The sequence below is a fragment of the Nanorana parkeri genome, unplaced genomic scaffold (assembly GCF_000935625.1).
Source record: "Nanorana parkeri isolate BGI_ZX_2015 unplaced genomic scaffold, ASM93562v1 scaffold899, whole genome shotgun sequence".
Taxonomy (NCBI): Eukaryota; Metazoa; Chordata; class Amphibia; order Anura; family Dicroglossidae; genus Nanorana; species Nanorana parkeri.
The window spans coordinates 13,946-18,804 of record NW_017307167.1 but is presented as its reverse complement, the minus strand read 5'-3'; positions in this window follow the sequence as shown (position 1 = coordinate 18,804).

The following is a 4,859-nucleotide window of genomic DNA, read 5'->3' as shown; positions in this document are numbered from 1 at the left end:
GTCTGGGCTCTAAATGTTACTACCAATGGCTTGTTCACACCAAATGCAGACCATTTTGCGTTTGCAAACAGGTAAAATAGGGCTTGCTGCAATTTTTTTTAACATGTTCTGGAACTGAACGCTGCGTTGTGAACTAGAGCCCAAAATACCATTGGAATACATTGGATGCAGTTTTGGTCTGTAACTGCTCTGCTCCTGGAACACGCTTCGTGTGAGCAAGGCCTAAAATGTCAAGTGTAAGGGCTTTTTACATTTTGATATAAAGTGATTATAAATCAGCCAATTGAAGGAGCCGTTTATCTTAAAGGTGCAGGGTGCTCATACAGAAACACAGTTGTAGTCATAAGTTTACAATCTGGCAGAATTGGAAAATATTAGCCATTTTACATCAATGCCTCAAAACCTGCTTACAAAAAGTCAAATGGCAAGTAGACAATCCTCAAAACTTTGGGAACCAAATAATTTGGAGTAATGAGACCAAAATTGAACTTTATGATCACTAGAATGTGTAATGCCTGGGTAGGAGTCAACAAGGTCTGTGAGGGGGCAGCACACCATTCCTACTGTGAAGCATTGAGGTGGATCTCAGCGGCACAGGGAATTGAGACGATTAATCTTGATGGCAAGATAATACTATATTCATCAGAAAATAGAAGGAAACTTGTATGGGGTGCACTTGAACTGTTCAAAATGACAATCTGAAACGTAAGGCTTATTTGGCCCTTCAGGAACTGCAGCGAAGTGTTCTGGAGCTCCAATCTAAATCTCCTGACCTAGACATCATTAAGCCACTTTAGTGAGATTTAAAGTGACACTGAACTTGTAAGTTGAACCTTAAAAATGCGTTCAAGTATAAAGTATTTGTGTATCACTCGTCTGTAGATCCTCAAATCATCTCTGAACAGGTGCGGACACTGTCCTTCCTTCTGGAGGGTGACTACTTTTGTTCCCCATGATCCCTGTGTGTAGACAATGCTCCAAGCTCGCTTCTGTGATGGATAAAGGCTGTGACACACTGCACGCGAAGCAGCACGGAGCGGTGGCGCGCTGCCTTTGCGAGCAGTGTGTCATGTCACTTTCTTCTCGGCACCTCAGCTTGCGAGAGCTCGCAAAGCTGAGCGTGCCGAGATGGAACAATTTCAATTTCAACTTCAGCCAATCGGCTCGCGCGTATAAACCGGCGCGACGGGATGCGACGTCTGGCCGGTTGTTACAGACGAGCCGATTGGCTGAAGTTGAAATTGAAATTGTTCCATCTCGGCACGCTCAGCTTTGCGAGCTCTCGCAAGCTGAGGTGCCGAGAAGAAAGTGACATGACACACTGCTCGCAAAGGCAGCGCGCCACCGCTCCGTGCTGCTTCGCGTGCAGTGTGTCACGGCCTTTACAGTCTCAATACAAATTGGCAAACTAAACGTGAGATTGTAGTCCATCACGGGACAGAGCTTGGAGCGGTGGCTACTTTACAACACACCCAGAGACCATGGGGAACACAAGTAGCCACTCTCCAGAAGGAAGGACGGTGCCGGCACCATTTCAGAGATTTGAGGATCTACAGCCGAGTGATGCACAGATGAGTTTAGGGTCACCTTTATTGTGAAAAAAACTGAAGAATGTACAGGACCTAGAGGCTTTTGCCAAAAATAGGCAACTTTACCACAAAAAAAGGGCCTCATTCACAACACAAGACTGCAAGTTGTCAATGATGCTGAAGAGGGCAATACAGGATATGAAGTACTAGGTGCATGCAAACTTTTGAACGGGGCCATTTTTATATGTTCCTTTTTTTGCTATGGTTTAATTGTGCCATTTTGTAAAGCCTAATGGTTTCATTTGACTTGCAATAAAACAAAAATATATGTTTGGTCTGATCGCTCATTCTTAAATGGTCCACATCTACAGTTTGTCAAGGCAACTATATATTGATGTTCCAGTACTTTGAGCTTCTATATACATCATAAAACAGTAAGTGACAATGCTGATCAATTTGCTGATGGATTGAGACATTCTACACCTCCCATCTCTGAAGTGTTAAAAGCAAAGTGCAGCATTATTCAGACAGCCTGCTTAGTATGCCCAGGAGAGCTTTTTTAAGTCGCAGGCACAGAGAGAGAAATTCAGAAGTTTTTTGCAGTGTGAACTCTGCTGATACAGCACTGACTGGGGCAAGTATTATCATGACTAACAAAATGTACCAAAGGGATAAAAATTGTTGATCTGTTCCATATACTCGTAATACCTTTTTTGTTGGTTTTTGGATAGAACAGTCTTCCCCATTGCCAAGTTTAAATTTTGGGGTGACTGTAGATCTACATTGCAATATGGTTACAAACACTGAACCTATTCTAGTATTTTGCTCTTATATTGGTTTGTATGGCCAGCCTTCTGTATATTCAGGTCTCCTTTTTAATTCGTAAAGTACCCAAAAACAAAAAAGTTTAGGTTATAGATGCAGAGTAGTTATGGTTTAAAAAAAAAAAAACCTGTTGGGGTTTTTTGTTGTCTATTGCGTTGGTGAAATTTTGCATTCACTTCCTAACCCAGAGACGCAACAATTTCCCTTTTAGGCAGTTTTCATCGGGTGTCACCATTGGAAGATTTTTTCAAGACTTTTGCAGGGGGGGGGCAAAGTAGTCAGGTTTCTGGCTGTCTGCACACATTAGCCAGCAGGGGAGATTGTCCATCCGCTCAGTTGTCTTGCTCAGCCCACAGAGGGTGGAACTGTTTACTGCCAGCTTTACAATGATCACAAGACAAAAAAAAGGGATTTGCACCAGTGGGTCATAATGCCAATAAAACCTGACATGGGTTCTAAACCCTTCACTACTTTATCTAAAACATATTGGCCTTGGATAAACTTTTGCCTATAGATGTACCTAAAAGGAGCACACATGGGAGTCTGCCACCACCAACTTCTCATTCTGCAAACACTATTTGCCTGCTTGACTCTTTCTTTAAGATTTGGAGTCACTGATGCAGAGCAAGTATGCAGGTCAAGACTTCTGAAGTTCCTCATGTGACTCATGGAGGGAATTAATCAAATTTGGAGCAGTTGTCATTGGTAACCAATTCGCTTCTCTTTTCAGTTATTCTTTGTAAATGAAATACACTGGTTACTATGGGCGATTGCTCCAGATTCTGTCTGCCCCAATTTAGAAAATGCCCCTCTAAGTTTAAGTAAGGTCTTAGCATTTTCAGAACGTTTGCAGTGTTGGTCCGCTATTTCTCAGAGAAGGTTTACGCTAAAGTGTACATCTAGCCTAAACTGGGAAAAGAATAGGAACCTTGTCAGGTTTTCACTGTTATCTTGCTTCCTGTCTGGTGACACTATTGCCTCATCTTCTATGATTAAGTGCGGCTGAAGCCAATAATTCATTTTACATTTTGTGTGGAGTGGTGTTAGAAAAACCTATCTGGTTTCTCTTGCTGTCTTATGTTCCCATTAGGGAAATTCGCCCTCCTCGATTTGTCCTGGTGACCGTTATGACTGAAAGTAGATGCCACATTTTGGGTTGTCACCAGAACGGGAATAAATGGGAAATCTTCCAATGGGTACATTCTGGTGACCCCGCTGAGCACCAGGGATTTCCTCTCCCTTCCTGTTGTGGATGTTTGGCAAGAAATGAAGGGGTATCTCTCCAATGGGACACAGATGGCAACCACAAAAAATCTAGCAGGGTTTATCACCCTCCCTTACTCCAAAACTTAAATGTTTTGGCATCAGTTCTTCTGTTTTACCCATGCACCATAACGATACAAGTGTGGTATATCCTTCACACAAACTAAAGCTGGGTACCCACGGTCATATTTTAGTTCACTGCACATGGTGTGAATGAGCCCTTAATGGCACTGTGAAGCAGGGTGGTTTCCCCTTTATTATTTTGGCTGCTAACAACCTTTTGTCTAACATAGTTTTGCATGATCTGCATTTTGATTTTTACAGCTAATGTATGTGGGCATCAATTATGGGGAGACTTGGCTAGTCCTCTCACCAAGTGTGGACCATTTCTAGTATTGACTTGCAGATTGGTATCACTTTGTATGATTTTTCTATGACCCTCTATGGAAGGATGACTTTATTTATACCTGGCCCATATATATAACTTGTATGGACGAGGACCCTTATGAGTTTCCTCAGATGTGATATCATGGCTGGCCAGTACAAGACGGAGAAGTCTGATGGGGGTGATGACGTACAGGATGTGTAGTGGAATATAATGGCAGTGCCGTCCTGTGTCTGTGCTGCTCTGCATGTTGATTGTAGGACAATGGGTCCGGGGCGGCATGTTTAGACAATGGAGCTCTCCCGGCCTCAATTAGAGACATTAGAGGCATGAAAGCAGAAGGGAGATGTGAAGTCTCCATCAGTTTGCATTTGACTCTGGCAATGTCCATGGCCCGGGGCACATACAAAGACAGCCTGGTGTCCCTGCTATTGGGGAAGAGGACAGAGGAGCGGGCCCAATTCACAAAACTTTACGTCCATGTCTAGACCCGGCAATACACAGAGAGCTGCCCGGACATGTAGCCGGAGTCCGGCCTGTGTACGTGTACGGGGCACGGACCGAATACACCCCATGACACAATGGCGGCACTGTGTATTAAAGCTGAACTCGGCGGGGATGTGGGAGCAGACGTGCTAATATACCTAACATTCCTCCACTGTGACTGGGCACCGGCCACACTTCTAATTGGCACTACTAGAGGCAGCTGTATATGTATCCATCATATACAGTACACCTATATACAGTGTGTGCGCTGATGTGAGGTGGTTTTCAGACCAGTTAAGTGCATTCTGCCAGCTGACACTAATATCAAATGAGGCTTTCACTAAAAACACAATTTTATCCCCCCCCCCCCC